Source organism: Schistocerca nitens, chromosome 9 (genome assembly GCF_023898315.1).
Source record: "Schistocerca nitens isolate TAMUIC-IGC-003100 chromosome 9, iqSchNite1.1, whole genome shotgun sequence".
Classification (NCBI taxonomy): domain Eukaryota; kingdom Metazoa; phylum Arthropoda; class Insecta; order Orthoptera; family Acrididae; genus Schistocerca; species Schistocerca nitens.
In genome coordinates, this window is record NC_064622.1 from 202,939,529 (window position 1) to 202,962,680 (window position 23,152).

Genomic DNA, 23,152 nt, shown 5'->3' on the forward strand with positions numbered 1-23,152 from the left:
GTATGAGATTCCCTTGAATACAGTAGATGACGGGAAGCTGTTTTGAATGCTAATGATTTTCCTGCTGCGTTTAAGGTGCGGCAGAGTGTGGTGTTTTTACGGATTCCATATTTTTGGCGATCCCTTGTATAATCTTGTAACTTCAGTTTCCCTCCAAGCTTGTTCGCACGGATAGATCCACCGTAATGCTATATGCAAATCCACGACTCGTCTTTCAAGACGGCGTGGTGATCCTATTGTGTACAGTGTTGTAGTGGCATGCGGCCACTGACGGCGTTCTTTTCTGTTTTGTCCAGTCATAAGAATTTACAACAATTATCGCCCTGTTGAGAGTCTGTGCTACTTCAGACCGCGGCTCACTTCACAAGTGGGTACAAGTTTTGTTGCAAATACATATATTTCCTGACTCACATTACGATTTTGCATGGCCGAGCGAAGCACAAACAGCTTTTCGCGGGAGGAATGGTCACTGTTGAGTTATAAGACAGGACAACTAGAAGGAAAAATTTTCGTGTTGACATACTTCTTATTCCGAATGGTTACCGAGATGGAACACATTTAACAAACACTGATTTTTATTATCTGCATTTTCGGCACACTGTTATTATTTACAACAAACCACAGTAGTCTAGAGGAAGTCGTGGCGAATCGTTCGATACAGGGTACTTGTGGTCCACCTGTTGTGACCAAGTGAAATTTCTTTACTCCAGTCACAACTGTGGGTTCTTTGATTACTCTGGGAAAAGGCTCATCGAACTAGAAGACATGAAATATTAGTTCACATAGTTACATTAATGAATTCAAAAGTTACTTTGACACAATTCTTTGCCACAGGAGTGCTGGATAATTTACGACTGTCATGGAACAGTGAAGCATCACTTTTTAACGTTCTTTTAAAAATATTTTTCTTTCTGATTACGTTGAATCAATGTCTCAACCGTGGAATGGATACAAAACTCGAATTGTCGTGTAACGTGTTGTAACTGCAAGTGGTGTGCTTACTCTACAGTCACTGTAAAATACATTCAGTCCGTCAGGCACTGTTAAAAACTGATAACTCCCATGAAAAACAGAAGTATGCTAGCCACAGGCTCGGAAATGTGCAATGCTGACCATAATACTTTGAAACGCACTTTAAACTTTTATGGCTGATAAACGAGAACATTTAAGAAAAACAAACTTCTTTAAAGAACATATGACATGGGCAGGGAGGCGGTACTGATTATAGTGAATTACTAGCACTGATTTTCCTTAGCGAAACTATACTGCAAGTACAGTTTGGCTCTCCAAAGAGCATGTGATAGTAGAATTTGGTCAGAAAAATACATCATAATTACCAACTGATCCACAATCAATGATTTATACAGTAAGTATTATCTAGCCTTATTAAACCAGTATAAATGCAGATCATCCGATTACATATAGCTCAGTTAACAATCTTAGAAGCATTACCAAAATGGAATATTTAACTAGCTTTTTTATCAAAACAGTTTACGTACATTCTGGGGTTACTCAGCAATTACAAGTTATCAGCCAACTCATCTATATTTACGCGTTGGCAAAAACCAAAATCATAATTATTTAATATCTTTACCTTGCTTACATGAAGACTTCTGCTTCCAAGTTCAGCAATATTGACAAACCTAAATTAATCTCTTTGTAAGTATGTGGTTTAGGTTTTTATGTTGGTAACGCCACGTAGCGCTCTGTATGAAAATCACTGACTGTGCTGTGTGCAGTCTGTGGTTGGTTGGGCTCATTGTTGGAATATTAGCTTGTGTAGTGTCGGGCAGTTGGAAGTGAACAGCGCGTAGCGTTGAGCTGTTGGAGGTGAGCCGCCAGCAGTGGTGGATGTGGAGAGAGAGAGAGAGAGAGAGAGAGAGAGAGGGCAGAGTTTTGAGAGGTTAAGCGGACGATCTGGGCGTGTGTCCGCCAGAAAAAGGTAATTTGTAAAGATGGAAGTCATGAATTGATATATATATGACGACTTTTGAATATTATTAAGATAAATACATTGATTGTTCTCTATCAAAATCTTTCATTTGCTGACTATCAGTAGTTAGTGCCTTCAGTAGTTAGAATCTTTAATTTAGTTGGCAGTATTGACGCTCGCTGTATTGCAGTAGTTCAAAAATGGTTCAAATGGCTCTGAGCACTATGGGACTAAGTTCTGAGGTCATCAGTCCTTGGAACTACTTAAACCTAACGAACCCATGGACATCACACACATCCATGCCCGAGGCAGGATCCGAACCTTCGACCATAGCGGTCGCGTGGTTCCAGACTGTAGCGCCTAGAACCGCTCTGCCTCTGGCCGGCGCATTAGTTCGAGAACGAAGATTTTTGTAAGTGATTCATGAAAGGTCTAGGTTATTGTTAGTCATGGCCATTCTTTTGTAGGGATTATTGAAAGTCAGAGTGCGTTCCGCTAAAAATATTGTGTGTCAGTTTAGTGATGATCAGAATAAGTAAAGAGAGAAATGTCTGAATACGTTCAATTTTACTCAGCTGTTTGAAAATCAAATAACGTAGAAGGTTCCAGCACAGTAATCATAATTTTCCAAAGGGGACGTTTAAACTTGTTGGCTTCATACAGCAGGCCACAAAAACTGCCTATTACATCGTCTTTCCGTCACAGACGGCTACCTATAACTGTCGGTTAAGAGCTCTCTTACTCCAACACTATAGTAATCTCAGACGATAAGCAGTATCTCTCGGTTTGCAATCTTACACAGTCAGCGATATAAAGCCTATCAAAGACATACATCGTTTATAAAAACGTATTCGGGTGCCACATACAGATGTGGCCCAGTACACTCCTTTCAGCTTGATGTTGTAGTTAATAAACTGTTATCTTGAGGTACAATGTTCAACACTTACAAATTGTATGTCAGGGCCTGCGTATGCTGCGAAAGGAGTCGTGGAGCGCTTCATTTACACTGAGGTGACAAAAGTCATGCGACAGCGATATTCACATGTACAGATAGCGGCAGTATCGTGTACACAGGGTATAACTGGGCATTGGCATAACTGTACTCTCGTATAATGAGTGTGACACACTAAACGATACTACCGAGCGAGGTGGCGCTTTGGTTAGCAGACTGGACTCGCATTCGGGAGGACGACGGTTCAATCCCGTCTCCGGCCATCCTGATTTAGGTTTTCCGTGATTTCCCTAAATCGCTTCAGGCAAATGCCGGGATGGTTCCTTTGAAAGGGCACGGCCGATTTCCTTCCCAATCCTTCCTTAACCCGAGCTTATGCTCCGTCTCTAATGACCTCGTTGTCGACGGGACGTTAAACACTAACCACCACCACCACCACCACCACCACACTAAACAATATTCGAGACTGATCTGAACATGACTTGGTGAAGAGCCGAAACCTGTAAACGGTAAGGAGAAATTGAGATTTTGACGTAGTATTTTCATCCACACATGTTTCAAGCCAACAGATTGTATATTTCTATCCTCCTCCCCCTCCTTCGTCCCCACATGAAAAGGCTTCCGACATGACTATAATCGCACGCGGGAATTAACAGATTTTGAAAGCGGATTGGTAGTTGGATCTACACACAAGGGGCATTCCATTGCGGAAATCGTTAAGGAATACGTGAAATTACCGCAAAAATCAATGTGGAATGTACGACGAACGTATACGTTAGAGCAGTGCAACGAAATCTGGCGTTATTGGGCTATAGAAGCAGCCGACCACCGCGAGTGCTTCTGCTACTAACGCGTCTCTCCTGACCACATCAGTTGGATCTTAGAGCACCGGGAAACCGTGGTCTCGTCAGACGATTCCCAATTTCAGTTGGTAAGAACTAAAGTTAGGGATCGAATGTGTCGCAGCCCCCACCAAGCAATGGACCCAAATTTCAACAAGGCACTTTGTAAGCTGGTGCTGGCTCCACAGTGGTACAGGCTTTGTTGAAATGGAATGTACTGGCTCCTCTGGTCCAACTAAATTGATGATTGACTGGAAATCGAGTGTTCGGCTGCTTGGAGACCATTTGCAGCTATTCATGGACTTCATATTTCCAAACAACGATGGAATTTTTATGAATGACAACGCGCAATGCCACCGGGCCATTGGTTTAAAGAAAATTCTTGAAAATTCGAGCGAACGATTTGGTCACCCAGTTCGCCCGACATGAATCCCATCAAATATTTTCGGGATATAATCATCTAGAGGTCAGATTGTAGTCCGCAGCTCGTGGTCGTGCGGTAGCCTTCTCGCTTCCCACGCCCAGGTTCGATTCCCGGCGGGGTCAGGGATTTTCTCTGCCTCGTGATGATTGGCTGTTGTGTGATGTCCTTAGGTTAGTTAGGTTTAAGTAGTTCTAAGTTCTAGAGGACTGATGACCATAGATGTTAAGTCCCATAGTGCTCAGAGCCATTTGCACCACTTGGTCAGTTGGTACACAAAATACCTCACCTCAAACAGTTCTGCAATTATCGATTTCTATACAGGCAACATGGGTCAGTACTTCTGCAGGGTATTTCCAGCGACTTGTTGGGACCATGCCACATCGAGTTTCTGCACTACGCCTAGCAAAAGGATATCCGACACGATATTAGGAAGGATCCCATGAATTCTCAGTGGACGTCGTTGTGAACTGCAGTGAGTTCTCGCTAATATCTGTGGTATTGATTCGCATTATTATCTTTGGTGTGGCATTGCGAGCTCTGTATAGAACCACCCTATGAGGTCGGGAAAATACGAAAAACATCCTGAGCTACAGCCCATATGCGTGACGTGAAATAGCCAATATTATCAGTATTCTCTCGTTGTCTTTACGAAAACTATTGGTTCTTGAGAAAAAAATGAGTACGACGTTTTTTGTAGAAAATGTAATGTGGTTTAATGTTCTACTATGACATGTCTTCGCTTGGGGCCGCAAAATTTCGAGGAGTTCAAGAAAGACGTACAAAAGTGGCATTAATTTGTGTGTATCCCAGAAATGGGGCATTTGTCCACATGAATTTTTTTTTGTTTCGAATGGGTGTTCCTGTCATGTACTTCAATATTAACCATTCCTACTGGAACAAATGATGTATGTCATGTTGCACGGGACTTCTGAGATACAGCATGACGTTGGGTATGTTCCTCCTGAACTCATCGATTCAGTATGAATCGCATCGTGTGTGAGGACAACTAGTCCCAAAATTAAACATTTCCCTTTTTTCCTGTTCTATGCTTTCTGTATCAATGCAGTGCATTGTTAACAGCGAAAATAAAACATGTTTGCACGATAACGTGGGTCTGAGAACGCGGACAGTTTTCCATTACTGAAGATAGGGAAAAAATCCGGAATATGTAGGTGCAAGGACAAAAGGTGCTATTCTGTAGAGGATGATGTTGAACTTCTAAAACATTCGTCTACAAAGGTAAGACTTTTCCATTATTCAAGTGAAGGTGGGTTCTATAGTTCCTGGTGCTGTATATTCTACCAAAGAACCAGACCGTGCGCAACGATACTTACGCTTCAGTCCGTATGGTTCAAACGGCTCTGAGCGCTATGGGGCGTAACATCTGAGGTCATCAGTCCCCTAGAACTTAGAACTACTTAAACCTAACTAACCTAAGGACATCACACTCATCCATGCCAGATGCAGGATTCGAACCTGCGACCGTAGCGGTCGCGCGGTTCCAGACTGAAGCGCCTAGAACCGGTCGGCCACTCCGGCCTGCGCTTCAGTCTGATCTCCATATTGATACATAGTCAGCAAGCCACCGTACGACGCGTGGCGAAGGATACCCTATACCGCTATTAGACACTTCCTTTCCTGTTCCACTCGCAAATCGAGTGAGGTAACGACGACTTTCTACATACCTCCATTAGAGCCCTATTTCGATTCAGTAGTGATCCTCGAAAAGAATGTCTCTTTCTCTCCAGGGATTCACATTTAAGTTCTCGAAATATCTTATTGATATTTGCACGCTGTTCGAACCTACTAGCTACAAATTTAGCTACCCACATCTGACTTGCTTCGATGTCTTCCTTTAATCCGACCTAGTGCGGATCCCAAATACTCGAGCAGTACCCAAGAACAGGCAGCACTAGCCTCCTACATGCAGTTCTCTTTTACAGATTAACGACACATTTCCAAAATTGTTTCAATAAGCCGAAGTCGACCATTCGCCTTCCCTACCACAATCGTCAAATGCTCGTGCTATTTCATTTCACACTGCAACGCTACATCCTGATATTTAAACTGTGTATGTCAAGCAGGACACTGTTAATGTCGTATTCGAAAATTCTGTTTCTTTTCCTACTCTACTGCATCAACTAACGTTTTTCTGCATTTAGAGGTATCTGCCTTTCATCAATCTGAGTAGTAATTTTGTCTAACTCATCTTGTACCTCCCTACAGTCGCTGAACTTCGACGCCTACCCGTACACCACAGCAGCATCACCAAAAAACCGCAGATTGCTGCCCACCCTACCCGTCTAGTCATTGACGTATATAGAAAATAATAACGTTACTATCACACATCCCTGGGGCAGTGCCTAAAGTCGTTCCTAGGCACCTGAAATGGATTCTATTTCGAAATAGCATGAGATGAACTTTTCAGCTGTAAATCCGCTTAATGTTACATGCAAAATGAATATTGCTGGCTTAACGATGGACATTTCTAGGTTGATGAAAACGGTGAAATCTTTGGCAATCAAAGGAATGACGTCAAAAAATCTTTGGCCTAAGTCGCTCAAGACAAGATGCAGCGTAGAAATTCCGTCACATCATGGTCGAAAATGGCATTTAGAGAAACAGATGAAGATAACTGAATAATGCAACCATACAAAACGAGAAATATTATTCAGAAATATATAACAAACAATGTTTTTACAATAAAAGACATTCATACCTCCAATTCTATTTTAAAACAAGAAACTTATCCCTAAAATTAATTTGAAAATGTAGTGTACTGCAGAAAGTGACCATGGCCAACACTAATATCCCTCTCATTCCCCTTACGTCGTACTTGACTTTCGCATGTATATAATCTGTCGAGTCACGTTATTGTGAGCACATGTCAAAAGCCTTCGTAAAGTCTTTTGCAGTGCGGGCTGCTGCAAGACGTGCAGGAAAAGAGTCAGTGAGGTTCTGGAAGGTACGAACAGGGACGTGGATTCATGCAGACTGCAGTCTCATTGCCAGCTGCGCTAAGTTTCGCGCGCCTATAGCGCGAAAAGTCCAATCGAGGTAGTCCCACCTATTTCAGATTGGGTTTAAATCTGGAGAGTTTGGTGGCCAGGGGTTACGGTAAACTCATTCTAGTGCTCTTCGAACCACGCACGTTTACTGCGTGTTACGTGACACGTTGCATTGTCCTGGTGGCAGGTGCCACCGTGCCAAGGAAAAACAAACTGCAAGTGGGGAGTACAAATGGTCCCCAAGTATAGAGTGATACATTGTACTTTCCGGAATGAGAAGCTCACCCAGGGAGCTCCACAAAACCTTCCCGAGACCGAAATGCTCCCTTCTCAAGCCTTGACCCTTTCGATGATCCAATGAACACCTGTCCAATGGAGCGTAAAGCACGATTCATCTGTAAAGGCCAGTTGTCGCCACTCAGTAGACGTCTAGTTGCGTACTGGACTGCAAATTCCACCCTTCGTTGCCGATGAACAGCCTTCAGCACAGGGGCATGGACCAGGCGTCTGCCGCAGAGAGCTGTACGTAGCAAAGTTCGCTAAACTGTTGTTTGGGAGACGTTGTTGGTAGCCACTTGGTTCATTTGGTCGGTCAGTTGCTCAACAGTTTTACATTTATGTTCCCGCACACAAGAGCACAGCCGTCATTCACCCTGTCATCTATGGACCGTGGTGGACCACAGTTGCGTCGGCGCTGTGTTTCGATGGCGCCATTTTGCCATGTACGGTATATCTTGACCACAGCGCCACATGATCAGTTTTCAAACTTAGCCGATTCGGAAATGGTTCCACCCTTGGTCAGTGGGCAGTGATCACGCCCTTGTGGACGTCAGGTACGTCGCGCCGTTTCCGCATTACGACAGCACCGGCACTGTTTTCCACATAACCCTGGCAAGCTTTTTATACCCCACAGCATCAATGGCGCTACCTGTAGCCTGCGAGTGGTTATTTCACGTCGACGTCGAACATGGGTGTTGGTCAAATTAATGTGAGTGGACTATGTAATAAGGAAGTATGCGTTAACCAAGAAACCAATTATACTTCTCAGGAGATATAAGGACATAAACCACTTTTATTCAGTTTTTTATCTCTCCTGTAAAAGTAGGAAATGTGGACATGTTGCCTTTCTTCAGTAAGCGGTTCATTTACGCATGACAGTCGTGGCACCTTGGCCCACTCGCGAGCAGTATTGTGAATTCGTAAACTGTAGTCTCGAAAGGCTACGACACATCTCCTGTTGAATTCCGATACTAATGAGGTGTCCCCTTCTTCACAAGTCATAACGCAGTCTTCTCGCTACCAAGCTTATAAATACGATTTATGAATGAGAAAACTGCTGCGTCATCTTTCCAGACATTCTGAATGTAAATGGCGGTACTCATGTCAGGTGGTTATAATAGAAGTGCAGCTACTCCAGAGGTCCATTATGGGCTATAAGTATCGTATGGCAGCGAAACTTTGTACATACTTTAAGGCGTCAATGAGGAACCCATTTATTATAAAAAAATTTGTTCCAGCTTTTACAGCCAGCAAAAACCTGGCGCTGAATGCAAGAGAGGCATGTACAGTTGTTTCCATACGTAAGGGATTAGGAACAGAACTTGGGCAGAGAAGGTCAAACAAGTCACAAATGCGTAATGCTGATTTTATCATTAACTACAGCTTGCACAATTTTTCCGTTATAAGCACCAGAAATGTCGGCTATACTCTGCATCCGTAAAACAACGTGGTAAACAGTTGCTCGCAGTTCTGGTGGAATCTGAGCAACGTGCTCCTGTTTACCGGCCTTCATATCAGTTACAGACCCAAGGTGCCGGTGGTAAGCGCGCTTTTAAATACATATCTCGAGAGGCAAAATTCCCATGGATTTAGATCAGCTGATCTTGCAGGCCATGCATCTGGGAAACTTCTGGCGATAACACCGTTCGTGGAAGGTAGCATTAAGCAGGTCTTTCATTGGGCGAGCGACAAGAGGCGTTGCACCTTGTAGCATGGAAACAGTGGTTTCCAAATTGTTGCGTTCTTCCAAAACAGGATCTATATGCTACACAAGGAGGTCTGGATAACGTGGAAACGTCACAGTAATGCTAACACGCCTCTGGATGTATCCTCTTCAAAGAAGAATGGAACGAGAATAGAGATGCTTGTGAATCTAAACAGACACCTATGAGGAGTAAAATTGATCTTCGTGGACAGCACGTTGTTTAATAGTACCCCAAATTCGTCAGTATCCTGTGGTATAAAATATGTCTCGTCACATTCCGTACTGTTGACTATAGGATGGACAATTCTCTCGCACTGCCCGTACATTCGCACTAGTTGGAGCACGAGATGCATAGTCATTTACAGCAACAGCAAACTCGCCAAACATGATGCCATCCTCTTCGAGGGCCCACAGAAAGCTCACTCGTGTTTTCGAGTTTCACTATCACCAACTTTAAACCAGTTAACGACGTCGAGCCTCTCCTCTGACCTTGAGACGGCTATACTCTCTCAATGTTACACTGTAATTACTAGCGTTCATACATTGACGCAATAAAAAATACGCAGTACCAAGAAGGTGTATGGCGACATAAACGAAAGGTGGCAGGCATTTTTCTACATCTGAAACATGATATCGGTTCAAATTTCGTGTCAGTCTAATTAGAGGATTTGCTTCAAATCCGCGCTGTAACGTTCTTGGGCGTTATTTAGTTGTCTTTGAGATTGGTCGTAGTGAGTTGATGTTAGTCAAGAATGCCTTTATCAGTACCTCACTGAGTTTCAACGAGGTCGAGTAACAGTGCTACAAGAAGTTGGATGTTCCTTCCTTGATATTTGCAGAAAGACTTAACAGCAATGTAACCATTCTACATGATTGCTGGCAGTAGTGGTCACGCGAATGTCCGTTCAGAAGAGGACTGTGCTCCGGACGGCCACGTAGAGCTACCGAGAAGTAAGATATAACGTACTTTGTACGGTTGTGGCGCACCGTACTGCATCTGCGACATCGATTTGAGCAGCACTTGTCTCCACAGAGCCACACGAATTATTACAAATCAGTTACTTCAAGGACAGCTCCAGGTCAAAGGCGCCGTAGCGTGCATTTCACTGACAAGCCAATGTCATTTGCGACTTACATGGCATCAAGCGAGAGCTCGTTGAAGAGCACGATGGAAGTCGGTTGCGTTTCCTGATGAAAGCCGGTTGCTTCGGAGCCAGAGATGGTTGTGTATTGGTTAGGAGGAGGCCAATTGATGATCTGCAATCAAAATATTTGCGTCCGATTTCGTATGGCAGCAGGAGCATTATCATGGTTACCCTAGGCACTTTCACTGCAAATTTCTGCGTCAATCTGTTGATTCGACCTGTTTTGCTACCACTCTTGAAAAGCATTTCAGGGCGTGCTCTCCAAATGGATAAAGCTTGCCCTCATACCGCTGTTGTAACCCAACAAGCTCTCCAGAGTGTCGTCAAGTTGCGGTGACCTATTTGTTCAACAGATCTGTCTCCAATCCAGCACATAAGAGACATCATCGGATGAAAACTCCTGCGTCATCCACAAACAGTATTAACTGTCCCTGCATTGACCGACCAAGAGAACAGGCATGGAACTCCACCCCACAAAGTGACATTCATCACATGTACAACAGAGTACATGCACGTTTCTACTTGCATTCAACATTCTGGAGGTTACATCGGTTAGTAAGGTACCGGCCGTTCTTATTTTCAATGTCTTATCTCTCTTACATTAACCTGTGTTGTCACTGGAGCAGAAGCAGTAGGAGATTAGGAAATAGCTCTGTCTAATAGATGAATCACGGTGTTTTACGTGCCCAACAACAAATTTATTAAGGTCGCACCTACACCTCATCACTGATTTCGTCGTAATGAAGCCAGCTGCTGTGGTAGAGCGGTTCTAGACGCTACATTCCAGAACCGCACTGCTGCTACGGTTGCAGGTTCGAATCCTGCCTCGATCATGGATGTGTGTGATGTCCTTAGGTTAGTCAGGTTTAAGTAGTTCTAAGTCTAGGTGACTGGTAATCTCAGATGTTAAGTCCCATAGTGCTTAGAGCCATTTGAACCATTTATGGTCCTAATGGATGGTGTATGCATGGCTTGGGCAGACATGAAATTGGCAGAAGTGGGAACTCCCGATGGCAAAGCGTTAAAACAAAATAGCATTTCTGCTGCGGGCCGCAAATGGTATGAGACATTCGTGATATTATAGTTGCCTGTCAGCGGTTGGTTCAAAAATGGTTCAAATGGCTCTAAGCACTATGGGACTTAACATCTGAGGTCATCAGTCCCCTAGACTTTGAACTACTTAAACGTAACTAACCTAAGGACATCACACACATCTATGATCGAGGCAGGATTCGAACCTGCAACCGTAGCAGCAGTGCGGTTCTGGGCTGAATTGCCTAGAACCGCTCGGCCTCATCGGCCGGCGTCATCGGTTGGATGAGCGGAAAAAGTACGTAACGGTAATCCGAGGGTCGTCAGATGGTGTCCCTATGCGAAAGTATTACTTCCTCGCAAATAAACCGAAATAATACTGAATCTGTTGTATTTCTTAATATTTTCAATAAATGGCATGGAAATCAAAATTTGGGGCTGCAAATAAATTTCAGGGAATGGACTGTATAGCGTGCAGAGATTGCATATAAAATTATATACTTCTGCTATTTTGCAGTTAACGTTACACATGATCTGGAATTATATTCAACGTAAAAACATGGGAGGTAGTAATTTTCCCGGGATCCTATACACTTAATAAACGCCACATGTTTACAATTACAGCGTTGTTTTAAAATTTATGTACAGCAAAAAAATCAATTTACGGTAGTAGAAGGTTTTCTCTCAAGGTACAGTTTGGCACTTCTTCCGATGTTGGTGAGAATCGTTGGTGATGTACAATGAAATATATTTTGGTGCAGTCTTCAAAGGCATGTCTGTATTTTCATTTATACTATCGTACATTTTCCATCGACTCAACATTTTTCGCGAGATTTTCACTGTGTTCTCAGAATGTTCTCGAAATATTCACATTACTCCGTCGATGGAACTCAAAATCCTGTATACTTTAATCACAATTCTTTCTTGTAGAGTTATTTTCAGTCCCCCTGCCGACACCGAAAGTGCATTCTTTTCTTGGAAATTTATTTCCAGACCCAAACTTTTCTTTGCTTTTTCTTTTCATGCCTTTTACGAAAATAATATATACAATATATTGAGTATTTTTGGTTTATTTGTAGCGTAAGCAACGTAAAAACTGAAAATAATGTTTTCGCAAAGGCATTCGACCCCACGATTCTGGAATTATCATTCTGTCCTCATTCCACCACGACAAGAAACATAGAAACCTAAATGCATTATGGCCCACCCGACCGGCGCCATAAATGCTGTTTTATCTAAGCGATTGTCCATCTTTAGCTCCCACTGCTATCACTTTCATTTCTGCTGGTTTTAAGTTCCTATGTGTCCAAACTGCTGAGGTCATTTGTCCCTAGACTTACATACTGCTTGATCTAACTTAAAACTTACGCTAAGGACAAAACACACACCAATGCCCGGGGGAGGACTCGAACCGCCGACAGAGGAAGCCGCGTGAACCGTGGCAATTCGGCTAGACCACGCGGCTACCCCGTGCAGCTTTCATTTCTGGTCAAGCCCTGCATGTAACATAAATTTGAACGAAAATCCTTGATAACGAATAGACACGGTTACCCTGTAAGAATGATGATGCTGATGTTTAAAGATGATAACCTGTTGTGACCGCACTACAGCAAGGTCTTCAACGCCTGTACTATAATGTAATGAAACGAGTGTGAAAGAAACACATAAAATTAGTAAAAGGAGAACTGTGAATAAAAACGTAAAAGAAGTCCTGAAAACTTGAACACACACACACTTGCATACAAAACAACGAAATTTTCGTTGTCATGCGTTACCCATAGTAAAAACGGGGAAAAGAAGTGGAAACTATCAAAAGAAGAAAGCAGCACTAGTTGCTGGCAGATCGCTGGAAGATAAGGGTTTGAGTCAACCACTATGCAACCGGTCCCACTGTAATAATAAAATTATAAATATGCGAAATCTGTGTCAGTAACAAGCAGCAACACTAATTAGCTGTTATAGGAAACGTACGCGATTTTAAAGGAACTTTCGAGCAGGAATGGCTAATGCAAAGGCCTCTCACGGCATCTCAGTATTGCACAGCTAGGAATAGGAGACCACTTTTAAAGGCACATTTGTAGGATGGGCTTCGAAATATAGCAAAAACGTTGATATAAATTCAGAATATAAATAAAGAATTACTTAGATATTAATTAGTATAAGTGGTTGTATCAATTGTGGTGAGCAACCGCTGAAACATTAGAATAATTACGCCGTTTAGTTGTCTTGCAGAGAATACGGCACCTTTTTTGCTCTGGAGACCGTCTTAGTCGGATAAATATCTGGCATCGCTGCACATAATTACTTGGCACACCGCCATTATGTATTGAGACGCAATCTCACTAGGCGCACTCATAGTTTCTCATAGGAACAGAATTAATGTAAGTGTCTGTGTTATTCAATTTAGTATAATATTTTGTGAATACAGTGATATTATTTACTCTTGTGTTTCGTTTATGTTGCAAGCTATTCTTCCATTTAAACGGCGTCTTGGCAAGTCTGAAGGTTCCATGTTACAAATTATATCAAAGGTCCAGTACGAACCAAAGTTTGGAAACTGTTCAATGTACGAAGTCTGATAAAGAATCAAACACGGTCAAACTTACAACGAACTTACCTTAGGCAAAAAGCCATTGTCAAGCGCGCAAAGTTTGTATAAACTTATCACTACTATTATTAATAATAATTATTATTATTTATCTGTTGTCTGATATTCAAAAACCAGACAGGATAAGCCTCGGCGAGAAAAATCTCTTCATTCTAAATTGCAGTAAAACCGCAAGATGCAGTTGAACTTAGCGTGAAAGCTGCATGTAGGTTGTAAGGGTTTTTGTGGAAATGTTTTGTGACTGACGGCGCAGTTCTGATAGAATTTGCCATAATTTTGAGTTCATGAACTTATAGTTTGCAACTGTGTGGAGTATCTTGTGCATAATTCGATATAATTTTGGTTGCTCGCTCTGCGACTTTAGTATTTCTGCTGTGGGTTTGTGGATATAATACCTGAGAGACTAAAGCTACTACAACTCAATTTTGTTCGAAATCTTATCAAGTCAAAAATTAGTTTTGAACTTGTGATTTATTAAACTGAGTTGAGCTCATAGCTGATGTTCTTCTACATCATGGAACATTTAATTATTAATACAGCATAAAAACAGCCAAAGCTGCAAGTTACCGAACAGACTCTGTCGTCAAGTAAATACAAAATGATGTTTGCAGTTTTGGCTGTTTTTCTGTCGGCCAGCCGGAGTGGCCGAGCGGTTTTAGCCGCTTCAGTCTGGAACCGCGCGACCGCTACGGTTGCAGGTCCGAATCCTGCCTCGGGCATGAATGTGTATCATGTCCTTTGGTTAGTTAGGTTTAAGTAGTTCTAAGTTCTAGGGGACTGATGACCTCAGATGTTAAGTCCCATAGCGCTCAGAGCCATTTTTGTTTTTCTGTTGTATAGATTAGCAAAAGCTGCTGTCCTGCAATCACTCCAGCACGCTGGAAGTTCGTAAAAATTTTAATTATTGGCTATTGTGCCCACAATTAAGTGCTTACCAGTAGGAGTTGCGTTGACTGAATTAACTGTTGTACTCTAGATTAATTCGCGGTTTGTCGACTGAGGTCAACACACCGCAGGTACTGAATTTCTGTTTAGGTTACATAATGCGGTCATGAGTGATCGGCACCACACGAGCGGCGAAGCACAGTTAATTGCAGTGCCCGTTCGTTGTTACACTGGAATATCTGTAAGTTTCCAAGGAGGTAATTTGCAGCACTGATCCGTATGTCGTTCGTGGGGTCTTATTAAGTGTATCTAGTATCCCGATATTTAGGTTTTCAGGTGATGGAAACATTTTTGATTACTATGGTACTGAACAAACTTGTTTATCATGAAAATTTATAATCTTCATCTACATTTACACTCCAGAAGCCACCTCATAGTTTGCACCAGAGGGCATTTTATATTTACGCTTCAGTTAGCGAATGGTTCGCAGGATGAATGACAGATGAACCTCGAATTTCATAGACTTTTCCATTAGGTCTGTTTTGGGCGATGTATGTTAGAGATGTTATACTGTGCTTGTCGATATATTCGTTTGTTGTATACCGACCCAAGAACTATGGAAGAACATCTGAATGTTTTAAAGTCCCCTTCTGTAACTGTGCCGTTAAAAACATCGTCTGTTTGCAAGATTTAATACTCTTAGTTTGCGATTACCTTACGATAAAGTAAGTTCATGGATATTTTGATAAACTATTCATCAGCTAAAGTTCTCTGTCGTCGTCCTTTGCTGTTTCTCCAAACTCTTAAGCTGTTTTTTCCCTTGCACTGTCACACAGTTTGCACAAACTGTAATATCGTCAGCTCAAGTTATTTCTGTGCGACTGAATGTACGAGACCCTTGCACGAAACACGAGATACACCGTAATTACACATTTTTACATCTCAAGTCGGCGCAAAGAAAAATGCTGTTACTTGCTGGGGTACCAGGTATAAAATGTACCCCGAATTTTCACAGCAAACAAAAGAAACATACTTCTGATGGCAGGCGAGAAGGTAGCACAGATTACGGTGCAAGCTTTTTCCTTCCTATAGACATAGAAGGGACGACACTTCAATTCGTGCTATCTATGGCAGGGTTTCCCACACTGTCCACCGCGGAGCAATAGTGAAAAAGCGTTCAGCGAAAAACCTTTAGTACCGTGGTGCATTTTTCTTACACATTTTGAAGATTATATATATATATATATATATATATATATATATATATTAATTTCATTATGATTTCTGTGTTACTAGTTATTTAAAGTTGACGTATTCAGTTAAAAAAGTTTTTCTTACTTTTTAAAAATTTTTATTAACCACCAAAATTGCAAAGTGTTGCATCAAGGTACCAGTATTCTCAAAGTGTCCTGCCACAGGAAAAGACTGGAACCTCATGATCCTTGGGGCTGGCATAATTTCTTTGTTTACATCTTGCTGACTCTCCTTACCGAGTTTGATATCGGTCACAACAACATGGTTCAAATATATGTCTAGGATGGTATGATCTCGTTGTTTCTTGGGGTGTGATGAACTAATTTAACATTCTATGGTTTCCAACCGAGCGAGTCCGTTGAAACCGTGTCGTGTTTGAAAGAAGTCTCCCATCATCGTCTGGCAAAGTCACTCGTCTGAAAACCAGATAACTTTATTTTAGATGAATCTGGCTATAATACATTTCAACATTTTTACCTGTACGTTTTTGTGCACCGTTGGTGCGTTGGGAAGATAAATGTACATGTGTTTAAGGTTTCTCCCAAATGATGTGGATGAGTTCAGTACCACGTTGCAGAACATTTCTAAAGCGACAAAACGTTTGCCAGCAATCTTTATCGGGACATGTAGAGCGAGATGTAGGAGATCGGGGCTGATGAGTCCGATTAGCATCATATAATATCTTGTAGCTGGTATTGAGACAAAGAGATTCCAATTCAGAATACTTCTGAGAGGATTTCAAGCTCAAGGTGTTTGCTTTACAAGTAACGGAATTCTCTCTATGATCGGAAACGGGGCTGGAGACAATTTTGGTTTATTTATGTGGCTATTCGTCACAGACAAAAATATGAAGGCCTAGTGCATGCTGGAGTATCTAGTTATCAGTCTCACAGAATGAAGTGGACCTATCTAAAAACCGAATGTTTGTAATCCACAGGGATCAATCATGATAGGCAATATTGTATCGTGTAGAGAAAAAGTTTAAATAATGTTCATTTATTGTATATAATAATTTAATTCAGTGAATATCCATAATAATTGTCAAGTGACGGTTGGAGTCACTTTGACTATGTGTACCCAGGAGGAACTTTTCTTACAACAATGTAAGTTATTCTATGAGGAAAAAACTTCGTACATATTACTGACCTAATCTCTTGACAAGAAAATGTCAGTGGAACACCACATCTAATCTTTCATTTCCTCAAAAATATGTATATTAGTAATTATTGCACGAACAAAGGGTTACTACAATTAAGCAGTCGAGACTTAAAAGCTTAAATTATTTATCAACATTACAGGAATGAGTCGCCTCTGAGTCTGTACATTAGCACATTTTTTACCTGTAAGAACGCTTATACGTGCGAGTATGGGAACAGACGAAAGGTAATTCCTGCTCCTATGAATATTCACACCAGACGAGATGAATATTCGAACTGAAAAAAATCACTCTTTGGAAAATACACACTAGGCGATAGGCTAGAATCTGCGATGTAACATGATATTGGCTTTGCATCATCCGTGGTAATAAGTGAAAAAAATTCACACTCAAATTTAAAAAAATAAATATAGTAATCGCTCCTACACTGCCAAAAATCGATGAATAAACTGAATCAGACATTTAATTGTCTTTCACAGCAATCACAGATGTCAGTGGGTCCCCTACCGTTAAATTAATAGAGGCCGTAAAGGGAGCGCTGACTAAACATGTGAAACGTATCCACCGCAGTTGAAGTCTGCGTATGTGTGAACACGCGCAACAAAATTCCCTTATGTGGATATTTATTTAATTGATGGGGAAATGCAAAGCCACTAAGCATCTCCTCCTCACTAAATTCCAACAGCTTATTTGCAAAATTATATAATTGCGCAGGCTTCCGCGGACAGTGTCATTCAACATAAAAGGTTTCTGGTTGTGACACCACGCCATAATGTATGCAGTAGTTTTATACAATATGACGCTCTGCCATATCCAGAAAACTTTTACGCTGCAGAATTATAGTTTACCGTCTCACAACACTAACCTACACTCCACACAAATAATATTTAAGTCTTTAAATCTCTCCCGTGTCTGTCACCGAAAGCAGTAGAAATAATTCCTAGTCCTCACGGCCGATCAGAATACAACGCTTCCAAAACCGTTAAAATATTGGCACACGTCCAAATACAATCACCAAACTACAGGAGACTATTTTGTTTCTAATTAATGCCAGGACAAAATGACACAGAAAATTTAAAAAAATAAAATCCTAACAACTTGTTCGTCGTCCAACCACAAGTACGTGACTCTAATCTATTCGATTCTCTTATTTTGTGTCATTAGTATTCTGGTTGATACCTTCCGCCACTAAAACCTCTCGTATGTTAATCTATTTATCTAAAAGTAACATTTATATCTAACGTCCTCAATTTTTTTGTCAGATATATGCAAGTGTCTTTCTTCTCTCACTATTTTTGCCCGCTAGCATCTCGCAAATTATTGCCTTATGTCTTAATATATGTCGCATCTATCTGTCCCTCCTCCCAGACAGTGCTTTCCAAATAATTATGTCCCCCGCCGATTCTGCAGAGGATTTCTTCGCTTCTTATTGTGTAACAACACGTTCCAAAATGTTCCATCTTCCCGTTTCTCATGGTATATGACTGAATTCCATTCAATATTGTGGGGCGTACATTCTCTGATGTCCCTCCCTAAAACTGAAACCTATATTTGATGCATCTTCTTTTCACTTAATGAGAAATACCCCCGTTACCTTAGTCCACTTCTTATATCCTCCTTGCATGGTTCATCATGCATTATTTTGCTGTAAATCAACAAGAATTCCTTCGCTTCATTCTCTAGAAAGTTCCGGATTTTGATTTGAAATTAATGCTAATATTCTTTCTGCTGATCTTCGTTACTTTTGCCTTCCTTTTGTTTGCTTCCAGTCCTATATTTATTCCTCATTTGCACTGACGATACGTATTGCATAATTTTACATTATCGAATTTCTAGGTTGACAAAACCTGTGAAGATATATGAGCGTCTCTCATGCCACGATTATCAGCTTCAGAGTCTCATATGCCTGTCTGGTGCCCTTATCATTCTTGACTCCAAATTGATTGCCATCTAACACCATTTCGTTAGTGTCTTTCATCGTTTTGTGTATTGTATTGACTGCATGAGCAGCTATACTTCACAAGTTGAGTAAGTCAATAAAGCGTTGGTCCACCTCTGATCTTATGCAATCGCTTGGTGTTGATTAACAGAGTTGTTCGAAGTCTTCCTGAGGGATATCGTGATAAACTGCGCGAAACTGGCGTGTTAGGTCATCAGAATCCTGATTTGGTCGGAGGGCCCGGCACACAACGTTCCACCTTTTATTTTTTACCGGTAATGAACCATTCCCCAATCTATACACGGAAAGCACACTCACTGACACTATATGCACCGTGTGGGTGTCTGACAAGCTGTAACTCATCGCCAGGTGACGCTGCTATCGCCTTGACGTGTTTATATCGATAATGTGGCGGTCGTCAATGTTCTGGCTGGTCAGTGTACGCACTTATATCCTGATGGATACACTGAAAATGAAAATGGTAAGGCTCAATGTAGACCTAGTTGTGGGATCAGTGAACTGAGGTTGAAAGTTTACATGGAATTCTAGTCGGCTGAGTATCGTGTAATATCACCAGCAGCAGTAAATGGTATAACGAGAGTAGGATTCGTTGCGAATACGAAGATATGGCAGAGAATGATAGTTCAGTGATAGTTTGTCCTCACCAGAATCGACAACAAATGAACACCGTCGCAAACAGAAGATATCGAATGGGTAATTCAGTACGAACAGGGAGACGAAAATCTAATATATAATGTAAAGGACAATCAAAAAATTTAAATTAGAGATAGTAAAAACGCTGTATTAAAACTGAGTGAAAGTCGAAATCCACAATAGCTGTTTACTATTTTTTACTCTGTGTGGCGAGCTGTTTCATACCCTGGGATATACCTTCAGGTAACATCTGTGTATAGAATAACACTGCATAAGTAAAGGTACTAGTAGTGAACATAACGTACCAAACGGAGTAGAGAGTGTTAGGTACTCACAAAACTAATACTTCACGTGTCACGAATTTCAAGGTACAAGTGCACTTAAAATCATGTCACACCTCAGTAAAATCTTGAGTGAAATGGCAAATGGGCTTCCGATCTGAATCATGCACGTTCACTAATAAATTTTCAAAGCACAGTTAAAAGTTGAGCACGGACGGCACATGACACTCCACGAATGAATGGATAAACGCTATGAGCACAAAAATGTAAATTAAAACACCGCTCGCGGTGTTGGTATAGTATTAATGAGAAGAAATCTTCCATCGTCGAAATCCGCGGGAGAACAAAGAATTAGAAGACTCACAATCATTTGGGGCTCGTCAACATACTAAAATATATTGGCATGCGCAAAATAGCAATACACGTTACAGTGCTAGCCACACACTGAATACTGTGAAGCTAAGCATGCGCCATTCCAAGTTGAAGATCGTGACATCTAGCGGTAGAAATCAAATTAAAAGCACACGCAAAATGGACCTTGGGAATCGCAATAGCAAAATGGATCTCAGTGTTAAATAACAATCCAGTATAAGAGAAAGAAAATATTAATCATTACGCTTATGAGAAGTAAGATACAATTAAAATTACTTGAAACTAAGGAAACTGAACTACCTGGTTCCATCCACAACAAGATAGCAGAACCCAACTGAAGGGCTGTACTTATAAGTTCGTGGCGCCCTCCATCGGTAATGTTGGAATTCATTATTGTGTTGGCCCACCCTTACTTATCCTTGATAACAGCCTCCATTCTCGCTGGCATACGTTCAGTCAGGTGCTGGAAGGTTTCTTGGGGAATAGCAGCCCATTCTTCACGGAGTGCTGCACTGAGGAGAGGTACCGGTGTCGATTGGTGAGGCCCGGCACGAAGTCGGCGTTCCGAAACATGGCTCAAAATGGTTCAAATGGCTCTGAGCACTATGGGACTTAACAGCCGTGGTCACCAGTCCCCTATAACTTAGAACTACTAAAACCTAACTAACCTAAGGACATCACACACATCCACGCCCGAGGCAGGGTTCGAACCTGCGACCGTAGCAGTCACGCGGTTCCGGACTGCGCGCCTAGAACCGCGAGACCACCGCGGTCGGCGTTCCGAAACATCCCAAAGAAATTCTGTAGGATTCAGGTCAGGACTCTGTGCAGGTCAGTCCATTACAGGTATGTTATTGTCGTGTAACCACTCCGCCACAGGCCGTACATCATGAACAGGTGCTCGACCGTGTTGAAAGATGCAATCGCCATCCCCGATTCGCTCTTCAACAACGGGAAGCAAGAAATTGATTAAAACATCAATGTAGTCATGTGCTGTCAAATTGCCACGCAGAGCTACAAGGGGGGGGGGGGGGGGGGGCAAGATCCCTCCTCAAAAAACACGACCACACCATAACACCACCGCCTCCGAAGTTCACTTGTGGCACTACACAGGCTGGCAGATGACGTTCACCGGGCATTCGCCATATTCACACCCTGCAATCGGATCGCCACACGTGATTCGTTTTTAGACCATTCACTCGTCCAATTTTTACGCTCCTTACACCAAGCGAGGGGCCGTTTGGCATTTACAGACGTGATGTGTGGCTTATGAGCAGCCGCTCGACCATGAAATCTGTTTTCTCACCTACCGCTTAATTGTCATAGTTCAGTGGATCTTGATGCAGTTTGGAATTCCTGTGTGATGGTCTGGATAATGTCTGCCTATTACAACTTACGACTATCCTCAACTTGCGGTCTCTGTCAGTCAGCAGACGAGGTCGGCATGTACGCTTTTGTGCCGTACGTGTCCCTTCACATTTCCACTTCACTATCGCATCGAAATCAGACGATCTAGGGATGTTTAGGAGTGTGGAAATCTCGCTTACAGACGTACGACACAAGTGACGTCCAGTCGTCTGATCACGTTCGAAGTCAGTGAGTTCTGCAGAGCGCCCCATTCAGCTCTCTCACGATGTCTAATGACTGCTAAGGTCGCTTATATGGAGTACTTGGGAGATGGTGGCAGCACAATGCACCTATTATGAGAAATGTATGTTTTCGATCACATAGTGTAGTCTTTAATGGGAAATGTATTATACTAGTAAATACATAAAAACGTTATAAAACTGTAAGAAATATAAAAATTTAAAAAATTCTAAAATTGTGTTAAGTGATGGTGGACAATGTTAAAGTAACTATCGCCCTTTGTCATCTTTAAACAGTCCAGAATAACAGGGGGAATATACGGACCATACGAAGAATCTCAGTGAAATCAGACCAGGCCTGACAAAGAGAAATTCACGGACTAAATCCCTCCTAAAAGAAATCTCTCAGAACAGGCCTAAACCCCATGGGAGGGGAGGAGAGTGGGGTGGAAGGGAGGGATGGAGAACTGCGGAGGTGGTTGGGAATAGAGAAAGAAAATTGTGGAACTGGATCTATTCGACAGAAACAATTATTTATCCAGGATGAAATGAAACACACGTGGGCTCTATCAATAGCGAGGAGACTATAAGTAGTAGGGATTCAATAATAGGCCCAGATGGCTTTGCACTATCTGTCAAAGCGACACCTTGATAGCCCTATAAAGGTGCATCTCTACCAAAATACCTGAAACTGCCCTTAATTCTCAGTGCATAAAATGTCAAGGCTGTCTTCTACACTCGTTACTGAATGTTCCGTTTCCCGCTGTTCCTGAAAACCGTACCAAAACCTCTACCCGTTTGACCTACATTTATGCAACGACAATCATTACACATTCCGGCCGAAACCCCCGCGTTCTTATACTACTTGGTATCACACGTTTGTCTGCCTTTGCGTTCTGATACTCCCATAATACGGCAGTAGGATATCTGACCGCGGTCGGGTTAACGTGTAAGGAAGCTAGTGTAGAGAGGAACGCCGACTAGTGTGGAAAGGAACGAGCCAGCCTTTTCAGAATCTCACTACTAAGTCTCTGAAAAAACCGCTGTTATATCCATTAGAAATAGCACTGCGGACAGTAGTATCATACTCATTTTTG